The sequence below is a fragment of the Canis lupus genome, chromosome 2 (genome assembly GCF_048164855.1).
Source record: "Canis lupus baileyi chromosome 2, mCanLup2.hap1, whole genome shotgun sequence".
Taxonomy (NCBI): Eukaryota; Metazoa; Chordata; class Mammalia; order Carnivora; family Canidae; genus Canis; species Canis lupus.
In genome coordinates, this window is record NC_132839.1 from 948,703 (window position 1) to 967,537 (window position 18,835).

The window sequence follows — 18,835 nt, forward strand, 5'->3', positions numbered from 1 at the left end:
CAGGGGGCACACCGCCTGGCCTTAGCCCGGCTCCTCGTGGGGACCCTCCACTTGGATGCCTTTTGTTTCTTTATTTCTTTTTCCCCCATCATCCTACCTTGATAGAAGCGCAAACTTTTCTCACTGTAGCATTCCAGCTGGTCTGTCTTTAAATCTCAGGCAGAATTCGAAGATTTTCAGAATGATTTGAAGGTTATCTAGGTAATTTGGAGGGGACAGGTGACTTGGGGACCCTACTCTTCCGCCATCTTGCCCCTGCTCCTGTATGTTGCCTTTTAGCTTTGGTTCTTTCCTTCACTTTGCAGAAGCTTTTCAATTTGATGAAGTCACAATAGGATATTTGCTTTTGTTTCCCTCACCTCAGAGGCATATCTAGAAAGAAGATCCAATGGCCAATGTCAAAGTCATTGCTGCCTATCTTTTCTTCTTTATATGTTTTTTGGTCTCACATTTAGGTCTTTCATCCATTTTGAATTCATTTTTTATATATATGGTGTAAGAAAGTGGTCCAGTTTCATTCTTCTGCATGTGGCTTCCTGGTTTTCCCAACACCGTTTGTTCTTATCCTGCAGTCAGGGTTAGGGTTTGTTGAAGAGACTGTCTTTGTGCCATTGGATATTCCTTCCTGCCTTGTTGTCCATTATGGGTCATAGATACATGTTTGTATCTTGTTTTGGCTTTCCATTCTGTTCTATTGATCTAAGCATCTCCTATTTGTAGAACCCTGATTGCTGATTCAATTTCTTTGCTGGTCAACTGTCTGTTCAAATTTCTTATTTCTTCATTTTTAATTTTTGCTATGTTATATATTTCTAGGAATTGATCTATTTCTTCCAGGTTCTAGGTTGCTGGCATATAATTTTTCATCATATTCTCTTATAATCTTTTGTATTTCTCTAGTGTTGGTTTTTATTTCTCTTTTCTCATTTCTGATTTTATTTGGGTCCTTTCTCATCTTTTTATCTTTTTTCTTTTTTAAAGATTTTATTTATGATTCATGCGAGACACAGAGATGCAGAGGTATAGGCACAGGGAACATGAGGCTCCATGCGGGGAGCCTGATGTGGGACTTGATTCCCCAGGACCCCAGGATCATGACCTGAGCCAAAGCACATGCTCAACAACTGAGGCACCCAGGTGCCTTGCTGATTCAATTCCTTTGCTAGTTATGGGTATGTTCACATTTTCTATTTCTCCTCTTTCAGTTTTGCTCATTTGCACATTTCTAGAGATTTGTCCATTTCTTCCAGGTCTCCCAGTTTGTTAACATATATTCTTTCATAGTATTCCCTTATAATTGTCTTATTTTTCTGTTGTTGATTGTGATCACTCTTCTCTCATTTGTGATTTTATTTATTTAGGTCTTTTCTCATTCATAAGCCTGGATAGGGCTTCATCCATTTTATTAATTATTTTGAAGAACCGGTTCTTAGTTTCGTTATTCCATTCTACTGTTTTTTTATTTCTGTATTTATTTCTGCTCTCATCTTAATTTTTTCCCTTCTTCTGTAGGTTTTAGGCTTTGTTTGCTATGCCTTTTCCAGCTCCTTTAGGTGTAGGGTTAGGTTGTGTATTAGAGACTTCTTGTTTCCTTTTTTTTAAACATTTTATTTAATTTTTATTTATTTATGATAGTCTCAGAGAGAGAGAGAGGCAGAGACATAGGCAGAGGGAGAAGGAGGCTACATGCACCAAGAGCCCGATGTGGGATTCGTTCCCGGGTCTCCAGGATCGCGCCCTGGGCCAAAGGCAGGTGCCAAACCGCTGCGCCATCCAGGGATCCCAGACTTCTTGTTTCCTGAGGTAAGCCTGTATTGCTATGTACTTCCCTCTTTGGACTGCCTTTGCTACATCCCAGAGGTTTGGAGAAACATGTTTTCATTTTCATTTGTTTTAAATTTCCTCTTTAATCTCCTGGTTGCTCCATTCATTCTCTAGTAGGATGTTCATAATCTCCACGTATTTTTGGTCTGTCCAAATTTTTTCTTACTGCCGACTTCAAGTTTCATAGCATCGTGGTCAAAAATATACGGGGTGGGGATCCCTGGGTGGCGCAGCAGTTTGGCACCTGCCTTTGGCCCAGGGTGCGATCCTGGAGACCCAGGATCAAATCCCACGTCAGGCTCCCGGTGCATGGAGCCTGCTTCTCCCTCTATGTCTCTGCCTCTCTCTCTCCCTGACTATCATAAATAAATAAAAATTAAAAATATATATATACAGGGTATGATATCAAACTTCTTGAACCTGTTGTACCTGTTGAGGGCTGATTTGTGGCCTATGATATGATCTGTTCTGGAGAATGTCCCATGTGCACTTGAAAGGAATGTGTATTCTGGGATCACTGGGTGGCGCAGCAGTTTGGCGCCTGACTTTGGCCCAGGGCGCAATCCTGGAGACCCGGGATCAAATCCCACATCGGGCTCCCTGCTTGGAGCCTGCTTCTCCCTCTGCCTATGTCTCTGCCTCTCTCTCTCTCTGTGTGACTATCATGAATAAATAAATAAAATATTTTTAAAAAAAAGAAAGTAATGTGTATTCTGCTTTAGGAAGAAATGTTCAGACTATATCTGTTGGGTCCCTGTGGTCCAGTGTGTCAAGGCTATTGTTCCCCTGTTGATTTCCTGCATAGACAATCGGTCCATTGCCATAAGTGGGTGGGTGTTAAAATCCCGTCATTGTATTATTATCAGTGAGTTCCTGTACATTTGTTGGTAATTGTTTTCCATATTTAGGTACTCCCATGTTGGCAGCATAAATATTTAGTTGTTTGATCCTGATAGAGAGTCTTTTTAACTATGAAATAATGCCCTTCTTCATCACTTCTTATAGTATTTGTTCTTTCTTTTTTGAGATTGAATATTTAATTTATTTATTCATGAGAGATACACAGAGAAGCAGAGGCAGAAACATAGGCAGAGGGAGAGAAAGGCTCCCTAAAGGGATGCCGATGTGGGACTCGATCCTGGGATCCCAGGAACACACCCTGAGCCAAAGGCAGATGCTCAACCACTGAGCCACCAGGTGTCCCCCAGGGTTTGGTTTCAAATCTAGTTTTTCTAATATAAGCATTGGTCCTCCAGCTTTCTTTTCATAACCATTAGCGTGATAGATGATTTTCCATCCCTGACTTTCAATCTGCTGGTGTCTATAGGTCTAAGGTGAGCATCTAGTAGGCAGCATACCTATGGACCTTGTTTTTTTAATAACGATTTTATTTTTGAGAGCATGAGAGAGAGAGAGAGAGAGGGGCAGAAAATTAGGCCCAGAGAGAAGCAGGCTTCCCACCAGGAGCCCAATATGGGACTCAATCCCAGACTCTAGGATCACATCCTGATTCAAAGGCAGAGGCTCAAACCCTGAGCCACCCAGGCATCTCGGATCTTGTTTTTTAAGGCACTCTGATACCCTATATCTTTTGATTGGAGCATTTAGTATCAGCATTCAGAGTGCTTATTCAAAATATGAACTTTGTGCCTTTGTGTTACCAGAAGAGTTGGTGTTTCTGGTGACGTTCTCTGGTCCTTTCTAGTCTTTGTTGCTTTTGGTCTCTTTTTTCCCCCACTAGAATGGTCCCTCTGAAAATTCCTTACTGGACTGGTTTAGTGGTCATGAACTCCTTTATACTTTGCCTGTCTGGGAAAATCTTTCTCTCTCTTTCTATCCTGAATGACACCCTTGCTGAAGCAAGAATTCATACAAATTGGACTCCAATAAAAAGAAATATGAAAACATAAAATAAATTTTTGCTATTATGATTGTTGAAAATGGCATTTAGTAGGAAAAGCAGAAGCTGAAAGAGAAGAGGAATGATTTCACCATCCGTGGGCTTCACAGGGTCCTGGTGTCCTTTCCTAGGAGGCCCCCCCCCCTCTGTAGGATGCTTTCTGCCCCTCTGCGCTCCTTTTTGGAACACAGCAGGCACATCTCCGTGCCTCCAACACCTCTGCAGTCATGGTTTATAGCGTCTTCCAGGTATCCTACTGGGGACCACAGCGTTGTGTATGTAACCATCCAGCTGCTGTTTGACAACATTGGGGGGATTCTGACTTTTGTTGGTTTTGGGGTGTTTGTGTGTCTATCACATGAAGCTGTCACATGCAGCTATCAGATCTTCCGGCTGGGTCACCCAAATGCCGAAATGGTTGGTACAATTTCATTTCTGGTGCTGATGCTGGGTGGCTAGCTGGGCTCTCCTGGCTGACCCAGGGCTCGCTCCTGAGGTGAATTTCAGCCAGAGGGTCAGCTGAGGTGGAAGGTCTGGCTCGGCCACAATCCAATGTCCAGCAGTGGGTCTCCCTGAGCGCCGCCTGCTTCTCTTCTCTCCAATGCCTCTCCAGCAGGGAGCTGGACCTCGGGGCCACCCTAGGTGGATCTCCAGAGGTGCCGGGTGCCCATTACGGGGAGCCATGGGGCAGCCTGTGTGTGGGAGTAGGGGTGGTGATGGGGCTGGTGTTCCTCGGTCCTCTGCTGCCTGGCCTTCAGGCCAAGCCCCATGTTCACCCAGCCCCTACTCACTAGGGCGAGGAGGGTGCCCTCTACACACTGGTGTGAGAGATCCAGCACCACAAGGTGTGCACAGTGAGTCCACCTGGTGAGGGTGGCCCAGGTGCATGATCTGCAAGTGTGAGGCCCAGGAAATTTATCAAAAATCGCCTACCCCTGGACAAGCAGAGCAGGACTGATTCCATTTTGTGCTACAACCGCCACCTCCCCTATGACCCCCACATGACCTGCTTATGTCTTAAGGCGTTGCCCCAACCCAGTCAAGCCGCTGGGCACACCGTAATTGTAAATCAGTTCATAACAATGTAACCCTGCTTTGTGCCCGCCAAAACTGCACGCCGATTCTGACCAAAGAAATAGGCCAGGTCAAGTGGATCCTATAGGGTAAGGTGTAATTCAATCGGCCACCTGCATGTGGACTGACACGACTGTGCAACTTTTGTGTATCCCATGGGCCACTGGCCCCTATAAAGCTGCTACACCTCTTAGTCTCAGGGTCCAAATCCCTGCTCCGCTGTGTCGGGTGCACTAGGACACAAGCTCCAGATTGTAAGGAACCCTTGGGAGTTTGCATCGGTGTTGACTCCTCAGTGGTTTCTTGGATTCACAATCTTGGGCACAACTCAAAGTCCTACTGTCCTAACATCCCTTCTAGGACCATGCTGACCGCCCGGCAGGCCCTCTCTGCCCCAGCCACACAGGCACAGGGATGCGGGGAGGGGAGGAAGTGCCCCATACCCGGCCAGCCACGGCCTCCTGGAAAGAGGGAGCACAGACCTCTGGGTCGCTTTGCATAGACCCTGGTGACCTGAGGCTTCCTGGTGTCACTCTGTCCCAGGCCCTCCTGGCCCGCGGGGCACAGCCTGAGTCCCAGTAAAGTCTGTTGGGTCCTGACCCCGGCATCTGGCCACCTGTGGAAGTCACGTGGGGACGTCAGCCGGGTGTTCCTGGCGGCGCCCCTGCAGGGGCTTGTGGGGCCTAGGTGGTACCCCCTCCTCCTCTCTGGGGGTCTCTCCATGCCCCATGAACAGTGTTCTGGGAGACACAGAAGCGGGCTGGCTGTGCATTTTCACACCACAACACTTTATTGACTTTCTACAGTAAACGGGCTCAGAGCCGAGGGTGCACGCCTTCCCCTGGGGATGGAGACCTTTCTGTCCCTTAGGGAAGGACAAGAATGACATGGGTTGAGGACGGATGCCGGAGTCCCCCACCTGGAAGCATGTGTGGACTCTGGGTGGGGGCGTGTGTCCTGAGGTTTCAGTCTGAGAGACGCTTCTGAGGACAGCAGAGCTGACCTGACCTGGACCTGCAGCTCATGGGCTTCTGCGCTGGGTCTCCACAGGGCAGCTGGACCCCGGCCTCAGGCTCCCTGGGTCCCCAGCACCTGTAGGAGCCAGCCTCCTGGTGTGGGTGCAGGTGGGGCCCACCATCCAGCTGTGAGAGGGCTGGCTCAGCTTGGGGCCAGAATCCAGGGCTAGCCAGGGCTGTGTGTGCTGGATCCCATTAGTCTTTGTGTTGGGCCTATGGTGGGGGCTCAAATCACCCCCAGCCCTCACAGAGCCCAGGGCCAGGCCAGCCCAGATCCCCATGGGTTAAGGGCTGGTGTCCTGTGCAGTGTTTGCCGCCCTAAATGAGGGACAGTGGGCAGAATCAGGGCACAGTGGGTCCTCTGCATCACTCAACTGCACCCACCCTGTCGGGGGCTTCCTGTCTTCCCTCCTCCCTGCAACCCCTGAGTACTCTATGGGACACCCGGGCTTCTGATGGGATTAGGGTATCCAGAGAACCCCGGGGAGGCTGAGCATGTCCCACAGGGGGCACCTGCATCGGGTCATTGCTGGGGGCCAATGGTGTGGTGGTGGATGGTGTGGGGGCAGGGGTATGATGGTGGTGGAGTGTGGGGGATTGTGTAGGGGTGATGGTGTTGGGGTATAGTGTGAGTGCGGATTGTGTGGGGCTGTGTGGGTGTGAGGGGGATGTGTAGGTGGGATACCATTGGGGATGATGATGTAGGAGGATGGTGTGAGAGTGGGGAATGTGGGGGATGTCGTGGGGGGCCTGCGGACACAGGAAATCTCCTTCCTCTATGATGCTAAGGAGACATCTACAGTTAAAGGCGACTACTCTGGGGTTTGCAGTGACACCTGCCCCTGGGGCTCCGTGTGGTCATTGCAGGGCCCTGGCTGGACCGGGGGCATTATCTGGGGGTCATTTTACTATATATGCTTTCAAATTGCAAATTGTCTCAAATTAAATGCATAAAATTTAGAATAATATAAAGCACCGAGAGTGGGTGTCACTCTGACCCGTCCAACCCTCATGGGATCGATGTGGTCCTGCTCCAGCCGCGGCTATGCAGCCTGGCCCCCTGGTCCGGTTCCTGCCCCCCACATCCCCCACCCCATTCCCTGCTTCTCAGGGAGCCGTCCCTCTCCTCTTTGGTCTTCAGCTCCCATGGCTACCCCTGGAGGCCCCATCCTAGTGGCCTCCTCATCCCCGAGGCACCGGGAGTGTGGGCACGGGTGTCAGCCCCAGCATCCTACCATGGAGCAGTGTGTTGTTGGATGCTATTGCTCCCCCGGCCTCAGTAGCCCCGTTTTCCCTACCCAGAAGGCCCCGGGCCTCCCTTGGTGTCCCGAAGACCCCTGGCCCAGCAGCCTCACCCGACCCCCTAGCCATCCCAAAATATGGTGTGGCTGCCGAACATCCTGGTGACATCCAAGTCTACCTCCAAGATGTCCCTGGAGGAGACCAGGGCCTCCTCCTTCATTTCCTGTGGGAAACCCGGGGAGGAGGAGCAGGCATCAGGGACACAGACCCCAACCTGTCACGAGCTGCTGTGCTGGGCAGGGAGCCCTGGGGCCACCATGGGAGTGTGTCCTGCCGAAACCTCTTTCCTTCCTCTGGGAGGCCAGGCATGATGAAAGTGTCCACCGTGCCCGTGACACCTGTGTGAGGGCCTGTGCCCAGCTGTTGTGGGCGGGGAGGTGACTGAGTGGCAGCCTGGATGGGAGGGGATAGTGGTTCAGCCCAGGTGGGAGGGGACATGGGGGTGTTGTGCCCAAGATTGTGAATCCGAGAAACCACTATGGAGCTGACACTGATGCAAACAGACAAGGGTTGATTTCCAAACTCGAGCTTGCGTCCAAGTACACCCGACACAGCAGAGCAGGGACTTGGATCCCAAGGTGGTGTTTTCCTTTTAAGGGCTTGTCTTGGGGACCTCCAAAAGGGCTGGAACAATTCCTCAAGTTGTGTTTACATTTTGATATGGGGGCTTCAAGGGCATTGAGCTCTGTTCTCATTCTAATAGGTGCTTCCAGCCCTTGGCGTGGGCTCTGTTCTTATTCTATTGTGGGGCTTTCCAGGGCATTAAGCTGTAAACTTTTGTTTTTTTCCTGTAACTGAAGTAATGTAAATTTCATCTCTTCTTCACGGGGGCCTGGGATGGCTGGACGTGTTCGAACGCTGAACTTAAAGTGGAAAGGCCTTCATTTTCTTGGCCTCCTTGCATCCCTTCCCATCCTATCTAGCTCCTTCCCCCTTCCCCGGAGCTCCTAAGAGAGCAATTGCAAATGACCTCAGCCTGGCAGCGTGTGTGGGGGACAGGCCCAGGGATTTGGGATCAGGAAGACCTGGGGCGTGGGCGTCCCAGCTGTGCAGCGGGATTCGATGCTGCAGAATCTTATTCCCTAAGGCTATCTTGACAACTGACTTCGTACATAAAAAAGCTGTCCTTTCTCTTTATAAGATGAAGAGCGATTCAAAGTGTTTTTTCTCTGCCCTTCTGATTGCTCAGATTCCAATCTGAGACGTATTTCCTGTTAATAAGGATAATTTACTACTATCCGTAGTACTATGGTTAAAATATTCTGACACAAGTAATTCAGAGGGATGAGGGTTTCTCATCTTTTTCTTCACAGCTCAGTCACTCCTCAGGAATTGCATCTTTATGGATTTGGAAAGAACTGAGATATATTATTACCAGTGGTCCTATTATTCTGTGAAGGATTCTTCCCTGAGATTCTTCCCCTGTTTCAACTGACACTGAAACACTTTGAACTCTTTGGAAGACAAATGTCAAGGAAATAAATGTTATACATTGCTAATTTTAAATGCCCTTGCAATATGGTGTCTATTATAATAGAAGTATTTTTTATCTGATTTTTGCTATTTATTATCCGTTCCTGCTTTTCAGGTTGAGGAGACATTATACGTGTTCATAAGTGTTTTTCTTTCCTTCTGATATAAAATTATTACTTTGTTCCCATCGAAGGAAGTCTTTAAGAATAAGGCAAAAGTTAATTTAACTATTCTTAAAATGTCTTCACACTGGGAGCCTGATTCATTTAAGTCAATTTTCAAAATAAATCTTATTTATTAGGAAAAAAAAAGAAAGATTTATAGGGAAATTTAGAAGATAGTACAGAGCATTCGCATGCACTTGCACTCAATTTCTCCCATTATTGATATCTTATATCAGTATGGTACAAATATTAGCTAATGAATCAATATTAAAATAGTTGCATTAACCAAGGACCATACTTTATTCAGATTTCCTTAGTTTTTGCTAAGTTACCATCCCTCATATCACATTCCATTTGTCCTCCTGTTTTCTTAGGCTCCTCTGGATTGTGACAGTCTTTCAGCCTTTCCTTGTTGTTGCACTGGAATACTTTGAGAAGTAGAGTATTTTGAAAATTTCCCTCAGTTGAGACATGTCTTTCGTTTATCTCATGATTGAACTGTTTTTGTGGATTATATACAGAGATATACTGCCATTTTCATTATATCATATAAAGGATAGATACTTTCAACATGATTTATCAGTCTTGGTATCGATCTGATCATCTTGCTGAGGTAGTGTTTGTCATCTTTCTCCGTAGTTAAGTGATTCTTCTTCTCCTCCTTCTCCTCCTCCTCCTCCTCCTCCTCCTCCTCCTCCTTCTTCTTCTTCTTATTATTATTATCATTATTATTTTAAGTTTTTCATAATATATTTTGTAGAAGGAAGTTACTATGTGTATTCCACACGTAAGAGTGGGAAGCTATGCTCATCAACTTGAGGGTGGAATGTCTGCACAAATTGTTTGAAATTCTTCTACATGGGAGATTTCTCTTCTTGTGGCTTTGTTTTTTTTAGTTTCTTTTTCAAAGATGTTTTTTATTTATTTGAGAGAGAGAGGAGAGAAAAACCATGAGTGAGAGGGGCAGAGGGAGAGGGAGAAGCAGGTTCCCTGCTAAACAGGGAGCCTTCCTTGGGACCTGGATCATGATCTGACTTAAGGCAGAAGCTTAACTGACTGAGCCACCAAGGTGCCACTATTTCTTTCTTTCCCTCTTTCTTTTTTTTTAAATAATATATTCACTTTTTATTGGTGTTCAATTTGACAACATACAGAATAACACTCAGTGCTCATCCTGTCAAGTGCCCCCCTCAGTGCCCGTCACCCATTCATACAGATCCCTGACCTCCTCCCCTTCCATCACCCCTAGTTAGCTTCCTAGAGTTAGGAGTCTTTATGTTCTGTCTCCCTTTCTGATATTTCCCACACATTTCTTCTCCCTTCCCCTATATTCCCTTTCACTATTATTTATATTCTCCAGGTGAATGAGAACATACAATGTTTGTCCTTCTCTGATTGACTTACTTCACTCAGCATAATACCTTCCAGTTACATCCACATTGAAGCAATGGTGGGTATTTGTCGTTTCTATTGGATGAGTAAGGCCCACCTTTTCTCTCCCTTCATCTTCTGAGTCTCTTATGATATGAATGTTATTGTTTTAATAAGTGGCTGAGTTCCCTAAATCTGCCTCTGTGGTCCATAACTTTCTTTGTTTTTAAGGCTTCCACTTGGGACTGCATCTCAGTTATACTATTTTTAACATTCGCCTGACTTAATTTTAGTTCTTTTATTTCTACAGTAAGGGATTCTCTAGTTTTCTTCTGTGCTCTTTTTCCAGCCCAGCTGCTATCTTTATAATCATTGTTTTAAACTGTATTTAGACATCATATATTTGTTTTGATGGACTTCATGGCTGTGAATACTACCTCATGTTATTTTATGGAGGTGAATTTCTCGATCTCATTATATTTTCCAGAAAAGAAAGTAAGAAAAAAAGAAAAACCAAGAAAAACAATAACAACTGCCCTCCCCCAAAAAAACCACTAGATTATTTTGGCCTCCTTGTAAAAAGATTCTAAATCCCAAAATAAGAAACACAATTAATGTTCCATGAAAGTAAAAATAAGAAATATATAAGGTAGATACATAAAAAATAAAATAAGGCAATTAATAAAATAGAATAAAAAAATAAATGAAAATAAAGCACAAAATGCAAAGGAAGCTAGACCCTTCTTTCCAGGCAGCGCTGAAGCTCTGCAGCCTCTTGGGTCTGACAACTTGGTGGCAGCGAATGGTCTGTGTGGGGTCTGGGGATGGCCCATGGTGCTGATTATCAGGTGCACATCTGCCTGGGAGATGCACCTGCGGGGTCAGGGTTGGGGTGGTCTTCAGCGCCTCTGGCCTCCAGCAGGTGGCGCAGTGGTGCTCCCTGAGATTGGCGCTGTTTGGCGTGATTTGGGAGGGGACACTGGGTCCTCTGGTTCTGGGGCTAAGCATCCCACCCCCCAGTCTGCAAGCCCTCCACAGAAGAGCCCCCAAGCGCATCTCTCAGAACCCTGCTTTCACTTTGCCCGCGTCCGAAATGCTTTTGGTTTTGTTTTTTTATCTCAGACTGTTGTGCCCAAGATTGTGAATCTGAAAAACCATGGAAAGCCCACACCGAAGCAAACACACGAGGGTTTATTTACAAGCTCGAGCTTGTGTCCAAGTATACCTGACAGTGCGGAGCAGGGACTTCGACCCCGAGGTGAGTTTTTGCTTAGGTTTAAGGGCTGGTCTCGGGGACCTCCAGAAGGGCTAGAGCAATTCCTCAAGTTCTGTGTACATTTTTATATGGGGCCTTCAAGGGCATTGAGCTCTGTTCTCATTCTAATAGGGGCTTCCTGCCCTTGGCCTGGGCTCAGTTTTGATTCTATTGTGGGGCTTTCTAGGACATTAAGCTGTAAACAGAAAAGGTTCCACACCTGGAAGGGGGACGTCACACTGTCCCTATATGCTGAAGACGCGATACTGGAAACAGGAAACCTGGGAGCCTCCACCAAAACCTGTTAGAACTAAGGAGTGAGTTCAGTAAAGTCACGGGACACAAACTGACCCTACAGAGCAGAGTAGCCTTGCTCTGTCCTGACAATGAGCACTCAGGAAGGAAAGGAAGGACGTGACTCCCTTCTCAGGAGCATCAAGGAGAATAAATAATGAGACTGAACCATAGGAGCACAAGACTTGTTCACTGAGCCATACATGGCTCTGTTCTGGGAGGCCGTCCTGGGTTCGAGGGGTGGGAGCCTCATCTTGTGAAAATGTCCACAGTTTCTGAAGCCACCCTCAGTTTCAAAGTCATTCCTATCAAAATCATGGTGGCATATCTTAGAAATAGCAAAAAAAACAAAACAAAACAAAACAAAAACCATAACATCAATCTGCCCCCACAAATGACCCCAGACAGCAAATCAGTACTGGAGGAGCAGGAGAGAGTGGGACGCAGCACTTTCCTATTTCAAACGATGTCACAGACACAAAGGATAAAGCAGTGTGGTTCTCGGGCCCCCAGCTGGCTCCGTTGGTTAAGCATCTGACTCCTGACCTCACCTCCGGTACTGATCTCAGGGGTCGTGAGTTCTAGCCCTGGGCTGGGCCATGGACGGTGCGTGGAGCCTACTTAGGCAAACCAGTCCCATGGGGGGTGGTTCCGGCATAAGCTGAAGGAGCAAAACAGAGAGTCCAGAAGGAAATGTGCTCTGATACAATGGATTTTTTTAACTTAATTTAATTTAAACCCAATTAATTAATGGATATTGTATTATACTTTCAGAGGAAGAATCAGGGATTCACCAGTTGGAGATAACAGCAATGCTCGTGACATCACGTGACCTCCTTCATGCAGGTCCCCTGTTAACCTCCCCGCCTCCAACGACCATCAGTTTGTTTCCTATCATTAAGAGTCTGTATTTTGGGGATCCCTGGGTGGCGCTGCGGTTTGGCGCCTGCCTTTGGCCCAGGGCGCAATCCTGGAAACCCGGGATCGAATCCCACATCGGGCTCCTGGTGCATGGAGCCTGCTTCTCCCTCTGCCTATGTCTCTGCCTCTCTCTTTCTCTCTGTGACTATCATAAATAAATAAAAATTAAAAAAAAGAGTCTGTATTTCCTGCAACTGTTTTCATCTTATTTGTTTTTCCTTCCCTTCACAGTTGTTATATGCTTTGCTTTTTAATTCCACCTATGAATGACACCACACGGTCATTCTCTTTCCTGACTGACTTATTTCATTTAACATGATCCCTCTAGTTCTATCCACGTCATTGCAAATGGCAATATTTCCTTCTCTTTGATAGCTGAGTTCCATTCCTCTCTCTATGACCATCATCTATCTCCCATCCTTTTTATCCATCATCTGCCACAGAGCACCGAGGCTCCTCCCACAGTGTGGCTACTGTGGACCCGGCTGCTGTATACATTGGGGTGCAGGTGTCCCAAGTCTCACTGCATCTGTATCTTCGGAGTGAAATCAGGCCGTTCACCTGCTGTTCACAGGATGTTACAAATAGAGTCGCCCTGCAGAGCCTCCACACTGTTTCCAGGGTGGCTGCACCAGCCCGCAATCCCGCCCACAGTGGAAGAGGGTTGAGTGGGTTTTGCGGGACGTGGTAAAACTCTGGTCCACATTTCATTTCGCGTCCTGTGGGCTCCAATTCCTTGTCCTTAAGTATTTCTGGGGAAGCCAGGTGTTGGGCTCCGTTTCAGTGAGACGTTTCCAAAGCTAACAGGCCACAGCAGGAGCCTGAAAGGAGGCAGGTGCGGCCCCTGGAGCTCCTGAGCGTCCTGCAGGGGGCGCCCGAGCCCAGGCCCCACCCAGCGGGCATGAATGTGCGTAGGCCTCCTCTGCCTGCACTAACAGGAGCCAGCCTGTGCTGGGGAGGCCTGAGGAGGACGTGGGGGCAAGTCCACACTGATGAGCCGAAGCTTCAGGAAGATGTGGGCCCGCATCCACGCTGACAGGAGCCCCTGGGCCACCTCAGGACATAAGTTGAGGCTTCTGGAAGCTGCGGGCCGCATTAATGGTGGCAGGAGCCCCGGCCTCCTCAGAACCCTCGGTGATGCTTCGGGAGGACGTTGTGTCACATCGACACAACAGGATGCTGAATCCTTAGGACCCCTGGTGTTGACTTGGGGAAATATGGGATGCATCCATGCGGACAGAAGACCCCAGGCTTGTCAGGGCCTGTGGTGAGGCCTAAGAAAAATGTGGGTGCCGCATCCACACTGACAAGAGTCTCCAGCCTCCTCAGGACCCACTGTGAAGGTTTGAGAAGATTTGGGGCCACATCTATGCTGACAGGAGCCCCCAGCATCCTCAGGTCTTCTGATGAGGCTTGAGGAAAATGTTGGGCCACCTCAACACTGACAGGACCCCCGTCCTCCTCAGGACATGCACTTTGGCTTCGGGAAATATGGGGCTGCGTCTATGCTGACAGGAGCCCACAGCTCCTCAGGACGTGTGGTGAGTTTTCTGGGGGACGTGTGGCCATGTCCAGGCTGACAGGAGCCCCGGGCCACCTGAGGACCTGCTGTGAGGCTTCCAGACGATGTGAGGCATAGTCCACAGTGACAGGAGACCCAGCGTCCTGTCAGGACCCTCTGACTATGACTCAGGAACAATTGGGGCCACGTCCATACTCACAGGAACCCTGCTTCCTCAGGACCCCCTGGAGGACTCTGGAGGCGCTGTTGGGGGTCACGTCCACATCAGAAGGGACTACTCAGAACCACAGGGTAAGTGAATGGGTAGAATGAATGGTAGGGTCGGGAGGGGAGGCAGTTGGTGGTTAGGCTTAGGTTAGATGTTAGGTGTTTGTGATTAAGCTTATAGTTACGGAATACAGGTTAGGGTGAGGGATAAGGTTAAGAGTCAGTGGTTAGGAGTTAAGATGGGGGTTAGGGATTAGGGAACGGGGTTAGGGTTAGTGACAGGATTTAGAGTTAGGCTTAGGGTTTAGGCTTTAGGGATTAGGACAGGAGGTTTGGAGGTGGGGTTAGGGTTATGGTTACAGTTAGGGTTGGGCTTAGGTTTGCATTTAGGGTTAGGGGTTAGGGTGTGAGTTAGGGTTAGGGGTAAGTGTTAGGGGTTAGGGTAAAAGTTATGGCTACGTTTAGGGTTAGGGCGAGGATTAGGTTTAGGATAGGGGTTAGGGCTAGGGTTAGGGTTAGTGTTTAGTTAGGGATTAGGGTCAGGTCAGGGTCAGGTTACGGGTTTTTAAAAGGGTAAGAGATAGGTTTAGGGAGTGGTTTAGGAGTTAGTTTTAGGGTACAAGTTAGAGTACCATTTGGGGTATGAGATAGGATTAGTATTAGAGGGTTAGGGTTAGGGTACAGGTTAAGGTTAGGAATAGGATTTGAGTACATTAAGTTAAGGTTAGGGTTAGAGGTTAGGGTTAGATTTAAGACAGGGGTCAGGGATAAGGGTTTCAAATAGGTTTAGGATTTAGGGTGAGGGTTGGCAGGAAGGTTCACTGAATGTGTTTTGGTCTTGGGGTTTGTGTTTGGTTGTCGATTAGTGATGGGTCTTGTTTAAGGGTTAGTTTAACATTAGGATTAAGTGTAGGGTTAGGCTTATGTCTGTGTATGGTTAGAGTTTGGGTCCTGGCATGTGCCTGCACTGGGACTCCTAGTATCTTGGGCCGTTGAGTTTTATGCACTCTATTTAGGTTTTGGGTTCAAAGATAGCCTGACTCCACCAAATTAGTGGCCTCCCCAGAGACTCAAAATCCAGGCTTCTGATGGGGTCAGAATAGACATTACAGACTTCTTCCAAGCTGAGCTAAGGAGGGGATTTGTGGCTCTAAATACTCTTTATTTGGATTTTTAGTTGCCTTTCTGATTTTTTCTCTAGTGCGCACATGTTTCATCAATACTACCAATTATTATTTTAAAGTTTTACTTGAATTCCTGTTTGTAAACACAGTATGATATAGTTTCAGGTTTACCACTTAGTGATTCAACACTTGGATACAACGCCTGGTACTGGTCACAGGTGCCCTCCACTGTCCCCATCCCCTGATTCCCCATCCCCCCACCTTCCTCTGGTATTTATTAGTTTATTCTCTGTGGTTAAGAGTGGGTATCTTGGCTTGATTCTCTCATCCCCCCTGAGCCCCTTTGCCAGTTTGTTTGGTTTCTTAAAATTCACCTGTGAATGCAATTGTATGGTATTTGGTATCTGTCTTTCTCTGAGTTCATTTAGCATAAATCCTTTCCACTCCTTCCACATCATTGTAAATGGCTTCATTTCATCCCTTCTGATGACCGAGTGATGTCGCAGTGTGTATATTTACCACACTGTCTCTGCCCGTTCATCTGCCGATGGACGTAGGGCTGTATCCACAGTTTGGCTGTTGTTGATAACGCTGCTAGAAACACTGGGCTGCGTGTCCCCCTCGAATCTACTAAAGTACTTTTGTGTCCTCAGGGTAAATACCTAGCTCTGCAAATTTGGAATCGTAGGTTAGCTCTATTTTTAACTTTTTAAAAAGAATTTTTTTATGATAGTCACAGAGAGAGAGGCAGAGACACAGGCAGAGGGAGAAGCAGGCTCCATGCACCGGGAGCCCAATGTGGGATTCGATCCCCGGTCTCCAGGATCATGCCCTGGGCCAAAGACAGGCACCAAACCACTGCACCACCCAGGGATCACCTATTTTTAACTACTAGAGGACCCTCCACACTGTTTTCCACAGTGACTACTTCTGTTCGCATGCCCACCAGGAGTGTAAGGGAGCGACCCCTTCTCCATAGCCTCACTAAAACCTGTTTTTTCTTGTGTTGTTAATATTAGCCATTATGACGGCTGTCAGGTGAACTATCATTGTGGTTTTTATTTGCATTTCCTTGATGATGGGTGATGCTTAGTGTCTTTCCTTGTGTCTGGTCGCCATCTGGCAGTCTTTCAGAGAGAAAGTCCATTCATTTTTCTGCCCATCTCCAGTTGCATAATTTGTTTTTAGGATCTTGAGATTTATATTTGCTTTATGTGTTTTGCATACTAACTCTTTAGTGGATGTGTTGTTTACCAATATCTCCTTTCATTTTGTATGTTGCCTTTTAGCTTTGGTTGTTTCCTTCACTTTTCGGAAGCTTTTCAATTTCTTAAGTCCCAATAGGATTTTTGCTTTTGTTTCCCTCACCTCAGAGGCATATCTAGAAAGAACATCCAATGGCCAATGTCAAAGACTTTGCTGCCTATCTTTTCTTCTTTGTATGGTTTCAGGTCTCACAGTTAGGTCTTTCATCCATTTTGAATTTATTTTTTATATATATGGAGTAAGAAAGTGGTCCAGTTTCATTCTTCTGCATTTGGCTGCCTGGTTTTCCCAACACCATTTGTTCTTATCCTGGGGTCAGGGTTAGGGTTTGTTGAAGAGACTGTCTTTGTGCCATTGGATATTCCTTGCTGCCTTGTTGTCGATTAATGGATCATAGAGTTACAGGTTTGTATCTTGTTTCGGCTTTCCATTCTGTTCTATTGATCTAAGCATCTCCTGTTGGGAGATTCTTGATTGCAGATTCAATTTCTTTGCTGGTTATCTTTCTGTTCAAGTTTCTTATTTCTTCCTTTTTCATTTTTGCTATGTTATATATTTCCAGGTATTGATCTATTTCTTCCAGGTTCTAGGTTGCTGGCATATAATTTTTCATAATGTTCTCTTATAATCGTTTGTATTTCTCTAGTGTTGGTTGTTATTTCTCTTTTCTCATTTGTGATTTTATTTAGGTCCTTTCACATCTTTGTATTTGTTCTCTTTTTTAAAGATTTTATTTATGTATTCATGCGAGACACAGAGAGGCAGAGTTATAGGCAGAGGGAAAATGAGGCTCCATGTGGGGAGCCTGATGTGGGACTTGATCCCCCAGGACCCCAGAATCATGACCTGAGCCAAAGCACATGCTCAACCACTGAGGCACCCAGGTGCCTTGCTGATTCAATTCCTTTGCTAGTTATGGGTCTGTTCACACTTTCTATTTCTTCCTATTTCAGTTCTGCTCATTTGCTCATTTCTAGGGATTTGTCCATTTCTTTCAGGTCTCCCAGTTTGTTTGCGTATAATCTTTCATAGTATTCCCTTATAATTGTCTTATTTTTCTGGTGTTGATTGTGATCTCTCTTCTCTCATTTGTGATTTTATTTATTTAGGTCTTTTCTCTTTTCTCGTTGATAAGGCTTGCTATGGCTTGATCCATTTTATTAATTATTTTAAAGAACCAGCTCTCAGTTTTGTTTTTCCATTCTACTGTTTTGTTGTTCCTATATTGTTTATTTCTGCTCTCTTTTTTATTTTTTCCCTTCTTCTGTAGGCTTTAGGCTATGTTTGCTATTTCTTTTTCAGCTCCTTCAGGTGTAGGGTTACGATGTGTATTGGAGACTTCTTGTTTCTTGAGGTAGGCCTGTATTGCTATGTACTTCCCTCTTAGGACTGCCTTTGCTACATCCCAGAGGTTTGGAGAAACATGTTTTAATTTTCGTTTTTTTAATATTTCCTCTTTAATTTCCTGGTTGCTCCATTCATTCTCTAGTAGGATGATCATAAACTCAACATATTTTTGGTCTGTCCAAATTTTTTCTTACTGTCGACTTCAAGTTTCATAGCGTTGTGGTCCAAAAATGTACAGGGTGTGATATCAACCTTCTTGTAACTGTTGTACCTGTTGAGAGCTGTTTTGTGGGCCTTGATATTATCTGTTCTGGAGAATGTCCCATGTGCAGTTGAAAGGAATGTGTATTCTGCTTTCGGATCGAATATTCTGACTATATCTGTTGAGTTCCTGTGGTCCAGTGTGTCAAGGCTATTGTTCACTTGTTGATTCTGCTAGATGATCGGTCCATTGCCATAAGTGGGTGTTGAAATCCCCTGTCAGTGTTATTACCAGTGATTTCCTGTATGTTTGTTGTTAATTGGTTTCTATATTTAGGTACTCTCATGTTGGCAGCATAAATATTTAGTTGTTTGATCTTGATAGAGTGTCTTTTTAATTATGAAATAATGTTCTTCTTCATCTCTTCTTACAGTATTTGTTCTTCCTTTTTGAGATTTAAATATTTTATTTATTTTTTCATTAGAGATACACAGAGAAGCAGAGGCAGAAACATGGGCAGAGGGAGAGGCAGGCTCCCCTAAGGGAGTCCGATGTGGGACTCGATCCTGGGAT

General features: G+C 46.1%; 1 long non-coding RNA gene across 1 annotated transcript in view; it reads left to right on the plus strand.

Annotated features, from left to right (window-relative positions):
- Nucleotides 1-18,835, plus strand: part of LOC140609742 (uncharacterized) — a 68,424-nt gene that overhangs the window by 21,660 nt on the left and 27,929 nt on the right. The window contains exons 3-4 of the long non-coding RNA XR_012011479.1: nucleotides 11,247-11,382; nucleotides 12,448-14,407. This is a non-coding gene — a long non-coding RNA (uncharacterized lncRNA). The remainder of the gene's footprint in view (nucleotides 1-11,246; nucleotides 11,383-12,447; nucleotides 14,408-18,835) is intronic.